The sequence below is a fragment of the Rhagoletis pomonella genome, unplaced genomic scaffold (assembly GCF_013731165.1).
Source record: "Rhagoletis pomonella isolate Grant_MI unplaced genomic scaffold, Rhpom_1.0 Rhpom_scaffold_00006, whole genome shotgun sequence".
Classification (NCBI taxonomy): domain Eukaryota; kingdom Metazoa; phylum Arthropoda; class Insecta; order Diptera; family Tephritidae; genus Rhagoletis; species Rhagoletis pomonella.
Window position 1 is genome coordinate 38,744,551 of NW_023458560.1, and position 8,612 is coordinate 38,753,162.

Below are 8,612 nucleotides of genomic sequence, written 5' to 3' on the forward strand. Positions count from 1 at the left end.
ATTTGATTTTGTCCCATTTTTCCAAAATCGTACACTGTGCGCCGTTTGGCCCCTTCTTTGTTGCCTAATTTTCCATCTCACTTTTTGTTAACAGCTACGCTCTCCTGCCTTTTACCACAATAATTTAGACACCGCGACATTCAAGCAATTATATGTATGTATGTATGTAAATATTTATGTTCTCAAGCGCTACGGACATTTGAAATTATGCCAGTTTAGAAAGGTCTCTGACCACTACCGGTGAAGTTAGTTTGCGTGCGTTTGAATTTTTAATTTCTTTTGCAATTTTGTATACTTTGGTCTTTTATTTTATTGCCTTGCAAGCCATTTGCATTTGTTTCTTTATCCTATGAATGTAATTATTTTTTTCTTTATGATTATATACACTAACTAAAAAACCACTGTTATAGCCGATTTTGCATTAATTGCGTTGAATCTGTACGATCCACAAGCAGTTATATTTCCCGATCTGAATTTTGAGTTAGCTCACTTTAGATCTACGGATCGATATGATCTTTACAGTGTCATGGATATGCTTTAGTGCAACAGAGAATTGTCAGACGTATAATTTCCTATAGAGTCGAGATCATAAGGGTTGAAACATTTTATGAGTCTACTCGAACGATGGTATTAATGCTAAAGGACTTTATTAAGTACTTACACAAATACCTACATACATACAGTATCGTTCATACCTATAGCTACGGTGACCATATTTTAATTGTTTTCGTTCGCCAATTCGAATTAACAGTCTTAGGGCACCCGCAGAGTGGACGCTGAAGGACGAGCCGGTCGTAAAGCTGATTCTGATTGGCGCTGATCAAGATTTGGTAATATTATTTGTGCTTATGCACATGTAATTTATTTGAAATGGATTCGTCAAATGAAGAATATTTTGCATCAAGTTCTCTATATGAATATGTTTTAAAGAAGAAAGAGTTTGGAATTCCTCACCAACATATTTTACCCCAAAGAGCAGGAAAAGAAAAAACTTAACCAATCGAAACATCAAAAACAATAATTTTGCGAAAAATAACTAATAACCACCTCTTGTGAAAAGCGTCGTTTCAGAGCGAGTCAGAGTTGAAAAATACTTAACAACTGATATTCTCGCATTGATCAGCTTTACTCTCGGCACCGATCAGCTTCCACTCTGGCGATTTCGTATGAAATTCTATGCTTCGTATGCTTTAAAGATTATCTCTCGCATTCATCATTTCGGCTCGGATTTCAGCGTCCACTCCAGGGTGATCTTAGTATTTTCGAAGACATCTACCAGCCGGGCAGATGCACTCTTCACTTTCCGTGGTCTTCATCAAAAATATGTAGAGTTGGTCTCTTGCGGAGATATGTTCTTCTTAATTGAAACTACCGGGTTCCAAACCGTACGTAACCTGGAACACACATTTTTCTGGTGCTTCTAAATATCGACTTTTTTATAGTAAAATCTTCTAATATCTAAAATTTTTGTTATACCTTGTTAACAAATCACTGTTCAATGATTCGTTCTTAGCTGGCCAGCAAGCACAAGTAGAAAATAGTTTCTTACAGTTTTCAAGGAACTATTTTCCCTATGCACACACATTTATTAATGTTCTCGATAAGAAATTAAAACGGTACACCCAGGCCTTATTTAAAAGACAAAAGGCTCCTTTATTTACAAAGAACACAAGGGTAAAATAAAGGACTGTCTTTTAAAATAAAGGACGGATGGTCACCGTATCTATAGCACGCCATTTCAAAGTGATATTGGTAGCTACTAATGTTTTTTTTTTGTTTTTTGTTAAGAATTAAAATACACTTGATTCTCAACTAAAACCCATATAAACCCAAGTTTAAAACTTTGTAAAAACCACAAAAAAATGCAAAAAATGTTCATCCAAATTTCAAACTTTTCTCTCAGAAATGTTAGAATTTTTCTAAATGACTTCAAAAAAAAGGAGGAGGTTATCAATTCGTCAGAATATTTTTTTATGTATGTTGCCACGTAACTTTGGACCACGTAAACAGATTTTTATAATCCTTTTTTTAAAAGAGAGGTGGTCCCATACTAATCTACTACAAGGTTCTCTTAAATTTTTGTATGAGAATTAAACTCAGTTTTTTGCTTAAAAATTACTTGTTGAATACACAGTTTTATATACCATTAAATTTTAGTACAACTTTCAAGTGGCTCAATATTATCACTGATTTTTTTAGATTTTTTCTTTGTCGAAGGTCTTACATATACAAATAAATTGTGCATTATTGGAATTACGAAATCGAAAATTTATTCTTTTCGTTCCACCCTAATGAATGTAAATAGGACATACATATGTTCACATACGAGTACTAATGCCAATTTGGTGCTCTGAGGTATTCTTAAAGAAAAAAAAAATCTAAAGTAGAACCACATCTGGCCTAGAAATTAGAGTTTCTATGCTATTTAAACTGAATGTACATATGTATGTATATGTACATATATGTATAATGCGTATTAAAAACTAACAAATATTGGCAACTATAACTATCTTAGGTACATGTATGTACATTTATACATACTTGCATACTAGTTCATAAGTATGGAATTATTTATTTTTAAATAAAAAAGTAGGTTAATATGTTTCGCCATTACCTATGTTTGTATGTATCTACATATTTATGTACCTAACTATGTATGTATGTATATATGACCAAAACGTGAGAATCTATGCAACTATGGGGCAAGAAAATACCAAATAACTACAAGTACATACCTACTACTAAATTTGTATGCATGTTAAAATGTTTCTGCCACGTTTTTCAGGTTGATAAATGCAAAGACAGTACCCGTATATATCTACGTACTTCTAAGCATTTCATGCGAATTGTGTTGCAAAATATAAAAGTGTAGAAAAAAAACCGCTTGAAAATGTGGAAGCGTCAAAAACCTGAATAAGTGACACTTTTCCTGCCATAAAAATAGGCTTTTTCCGTACTAGTACTCATAAATATGTATGTATGTGTATGTCGCAATCATACAAGCCCCGCAAGAAAGTAAAACTCGAAAGTAGTTAAACAAAGTCAAGCAGTCGATTGACTGCAAAATATATATTTTTACCGATCTCAATAAAGTAGGGCTGTGCGATTAATTGATTACTCAAAATTTTAATTAATCATAAAGTAAATAATTATTCGATTAATTGGAAATTATGATTACTTAAAAGCTCAGTTACTCGAGTAATCAAGATTTTTGATTAACAAAAAAAAAAAAATATTTGAGTAATTTGCTTTATGATTAATCAACATTTCGAGTAAAATGAGTAATCAACATTTCAACTCTTTGCATACGTATAAAGTAGTTAAAGTTCCTTGATACTGTGAAAACAACATTTCTGTTTTCAAAAATTAAAACGAAAATTTTTTTTCATATACAGAATGTAAAAAAGAAAATAAACATTTGCCAAAGCAAACTCTTTTAACGAGCAAAATTATTTTTTTGGGTAATCATATTTCAAGTAACTCGATTAATCATCGTTTTGAGTAATCAAAATCTTGATTACTCGAGTAATTGATTAACCGAATAATTGATTAAGCAACTTGCTCGAGTAATCGAATAATCGCACAGCCCTACAATAAAGTAATGTACATTCATATTTAAATTAGGGATGGGAAAATCGACTCTCAAAAATCGACTTTTTGCTGAAAAAACTCGACTTCTTTAAAAGAAAGTAACTCCGTGTTGCGAGTAAAGAGTGCTATCAAAATTATGTTCGGTAGCTCATGGGGCTGGAGTAACAGGTGTACTAAGATCCTGCCCGGCAGAAGCGCTAAATGATATTCTCAATTTAATACCTATTGATCTTCACCTGAATAAAGTGTCTATTAAATAGGGCGTAAGACTCATAGACACTTTGGATATGGGTTGATCATAATTCAAATGCAATTAAGTAGCGACCATAGACTATATGGTAGGCAATTTCGACTTCAGCTCTAATGTGCAAGCGTTATTCCCATTCAGAAGTGACTGGAGAAGAGACCGCGCGGCCAACCGAGAATCGATCTCTCTATACACCGACGGATCCAAGATGGATTTCGGTGTAGGAGCGGGAGTCTTCTCTGAGGAACTCGGTGTGTCTCTATCTCTACAGTTGGGAAATGATACAAGCATATTCTAAGCGAAGTTCTAGGGATCCTAGAAGCCTGTAAAAACCTAGGCAATAGAGTCGAGTACAAGAGTAAAGCAACAATATATAGCTATAGAGTTGGAATCTTTGCCGAAACTGAACGTTGCCGGCTCTCGTTCATTTTTGGTTCCAACACTACTGTATTTCAAGCAGAAGTGCTCGATATACCGGTTGCTGCTACGGAGCTGCTCGAAGAGGGTAAATTTTAGGGAAGGTATTCCTCTACTCGGAGTGCCAAGCGGCTAGATATTAGTGCTTGCTCGTCTATTCGGCCAATGTGGAAAATTTTACGCGGAGCACAACTAATTTTGCAGATATTATAACTCTGCGGTAATATAAATATGTATGTGGGTAGGTGTCATAATATACCTTTGATCTCTGGTTCGTTGGGGATATTGATAAATCCCCAGATGGCTTAAGAGTGCAGCTCAACCAAGCAGTGGTAGGTGCAGTGCAGGTAGCAGTGGTAGGACTAGTAGTTTTGACGTTGGGAGGACGTAAATTGCGGAATATTGTTGGCTTAATCGTGATATTCATTTTTTTAAGAGAATACATCAAGAAAATCGGGGTATGAGCCTCGGCTTTATGTGAAATGTTTCTAGAATACAATAGAACTTTGTTCAATTACTTCGGTTCCAGCTTTATGATATCATGTAGTTCAACCTAGAAGACCTTCTTGGTTTCACAAAAGAACTGCTCCACCTGGTTGAGCGGCAGGGACTCTGCGAACCTTAGCAGACTAAACTGGAATGCTTGCTTGACAAAAGATAGGCACGTTTTGGAGTCTGCGACGATATGGAAGGAAGAAGACAAGACGCACGCGAAAAAGGAAGTATGAAAAATTTATATCTAACTGACTGCCGCGTTTTCCCGAAATGTAAACCAATCTAAGTTGGGCCGTAAAGAATTGCTAAAAAACTCTAAAATAGAGATACCTTACTATTACATACCAGGAAAACTCGTTGTTTACTTTATTACTTAGCGCATGAAACAGTCTGATGCGGCAAAAAATCCACTATATCATCTGACTTCAACACGTCTGTCGTATAACACTGGTTGAAATTAGAAAGGTTACTACTGTAGCTGCAGAACAAATGTGTTAGCTGCGCAACAAGGTATCTTTTTAGGCTTGCACGTACATGAGTATCTATGTACATAAATTCGAGGGACGCCTGATAAGTTCACGACTAAGGTACTTAGCCAGATGCCTCGTCATCTCGTTACTGATAACACTAATTGCGTGACTCATTGTTAGTTTACATAAATAACACACCCTTTTTTATGGTTTATTAGATATCATTTGCAAATGAAAAAAAATAGTGCGTGTTGGGTACCGTGAATGCTCACACCGCAGCGAAGTTTGTAGAGTTCTGAAGATTGGTTTGTTGCTGTGTCAGGGTGATTTGGACGAAATTGCAACTGCATTTTAACAATTAATAAAACTTGCCTTTGATGTCTGGGAAGTTGACATACGGTATAACGCAAAAAAACCACAAAAGTTGTTACGATAGTTTTTCAATAGTTCTAGAGTTCTTGAAAAGGAAAAAAGTTCCAGATACTTTGACAAACAAAAAATTTACAAAAATTATGTATGCCACATTCACACAGCATACGACATGTGACAAAGGGCACGTTCAGAAGGCGCAACAGCTCAGTAACTGTTGCGATTGCACCTTCTGAACGCGTTGTTTTGTACTTCTGATCAACTGAACAGTTGCGTGTTAGACGATCGTAATATTTTTCTGATCATTTGAGACAACGTGTTGCGTGTTGTTGAATTTGACAGCTAATGTATCAAGACGTTCAGAGGACGCATTACGATCACTGATTTTTTTTTTTTAGCAACGGTTGCTCTCAACTGCTGCGCCTTCTGAACCTATAAAAAGTTCTGCAAAGTTATGCAGAAAAAACATTTTTTTCATAAAAGTCGAAAAAGTTGAAATTTTGAAAGAAATAAAAATTAAAATTGGTCTAAGTAGTTTTAAATTAGTTCTAAAGCTCCTGAGAAGAAAAGAGAAATTTCTGCAAAATTACGCCGAAAATAATAACATTTTTCAAAAAAGTCGAAAAAGTAAAATTTTTGAAAAACATAAAATTTAATACTGTTCTGAGTAGCTGAGTAGCAGTAGTACTAGAGTTCCTGAAAAGGGGGTAAAAAGCTCCTGAGAAGAAAAAGGAATTTCTGCAAAATTACGCCGAAAAAAATTTTTTTTTTCAAGAAAGTCTAGAAAGTAAAATGTTTGAAAAACAAATAAAAATTAATTCTGTTCTGAGTAGCTTTTCAATAGTCCTAGAGTTCCTGAAAAAAACGTTCTGCAGCATTACGCCAAAAAAATAAAGAACTAATATCAAAAATGTTTACTGTTTGAAAACATTAAAACTGTTCTGAGTAGGAGAAAGGCCAAGAAAAGAATTCAAAGTGGCACAGTCGGCGTCGAAGATTATAGCTACAATCTATTGGGATAGCGAGGGAGTTTCATTAATTGATTGCTTGCCTAGAGGTACTACAATGAAACGGCTACTACTATGCTAATTTACTAGGCCACGCACCTAAGGCAGTCGTACAGAAAAGATGTGCTAAATTGGAGCGCGGTGTGTTGTTTTTCCCAGACAAAATGTGCATTCACACTACATGAGTTGCAAGGGATGCCTCGAAAGCTATGCACTTAACAGTGCGTAAATGGTTGGATCGCAGTGGCATTTTGCTTTTTTTTCGATTTAAAAAAAGTTATCGAGACAAAGATTTTCAACAAACCGACATACGCGAGCAGTGGAACCACATTTCCCGCTCGTTAAGTACCGCCGCCGAAGAAGTAATCGGATTTCAGCGAGCCCGAAAGAACAACTGGTACAATGAGAAGCTGCAGATAAAAAATATGCCTATTAAGCTATGATCGACCGCAATGCCATCCATGTGGAACCGTTATAGGGAACTGAAAATGGAAGCGAGACGTATTTTCCGCAATAATTCATGTATTTCGATGAGAGCGAAGAGTTTGAAATGCTGGCCTACAGGAAAAACGCCGGAAATTTTTATCAGAAAGTTAGGTGACTTACGGAAGGTTTCATAATCAGCGGGACCTCCTATAAGAACATCCATGGGGACTAGTGATCTAAGTTCAGAAGGTACTTAAAAGGAATAGACGAAGAGGACGAGCCCGAGTCCCCAGTCGATGATGATGGAGTAGCTGTGCCACCTCCTGGCTATGACGAGGTACGAACAGCGAATACGCGGCTGAAAAACAACAACGCTGCTGGAGCTGACGTCCTGCCAGCCGAACTATTCAAGTACGACGGCGAGGATCTGATAAGGTGCATGCATCAACTCTTATGCAAAATATGTTCAGATGAACGCATGCCCGACAACTGGAATTTTATTTTTCTCTGCCCAATCCACAAAAAAGGGGATCCCGCTGTACGCGGAAACAATGGCGGGATCAGCCTTCCAAGGGCGAGACCACGCAATGAGCGGCTGAGCAGTGGGCGGTGAGCGGCTGCCGCTCAATGCGTGGACACTTCAATATTATTTCATATGTTTTAATTTTAAGCTGCTCACCGCTCAGCCAGTCGCCGCGTTTCCGCTCATTGCGTGGCCTCGGTCTAAGCGTAGGATACACGGTTTTATCGAGTATATTGTGTGAAAGACTCAAGCCCATCGTCATCGACTGATTGGATCTTATCAGTGTAGCTTTAGACCTAGCACATCCACCATAGACCAGGTATTCACAATACGCCAAATTTTCGCTTTCGACAGCACGAAAAGAAGTTGTCTTTATGTCGCGATGTCTGAATTTGGTATATCCGCTAAACTAATACGGTTGTGCAAAATAACGTTGAGCAATACCATCAGCTCCGTCAGAATTGGGAAGGACCTCTCCGAGCCGTTTGATACCAAGCGGGGTTTCAGACAAGGTGGCTCCCTTTCGTGTGATTTCTTTAATCTGATGTTGGGAGAAGATAATAAGAGCCGGAAAACTGAGCCGCTCAGGCATTATAAGTTACAAGAGGAACAATGGCTGGCGTATGCCGACGACATTGACATAATCAAAGGCTACGTCTGTTCTGCCTTCTCGGGATTTGATAGAGAAGCAAAGCGAATGAGTCTAGTCGTGAACGAGGACAAAACGAAGTATCTAACAGTCACATCATACGCGTCTTGGCAGTTACTGTTGACAGTTACTTGTTTGACAAAGTAGACGACTTTGTTTATTTGGTAACCAGCATTAAAACCAATAATAATGTCAGCCTTGAAATCCAACGGTTAATAACTCTTGCCACCAAGTGCTACTTTGGACTGAGTAGGCAATTGAGAAGTAAAGCCCCCGCTATAAGTCACTCACCATGCCCGTGCTGATGTATGGTACAGAAATATTGACAATGAAAACATCTGATTAAGGGATTCTTGGAGTTTTCGTGAGAAAGATTCTGCGAAAGATTTCTATACTTATTAGCCGCCCCTCGTACGAA

General features: G+C 37.2%; 1 protein-coding gene across 3 annotated transcripts in view; it reads left to right on the plus strand.

The window, feature by feature from the left end:
• LOC118740730 overlaps positions 1-8,612 on the plus strand; it is a 226,132-nt gene that overhangs the window by 38,871 nt on the left and 178,649 nt on the right. The window lies entirely within an intron of this gene.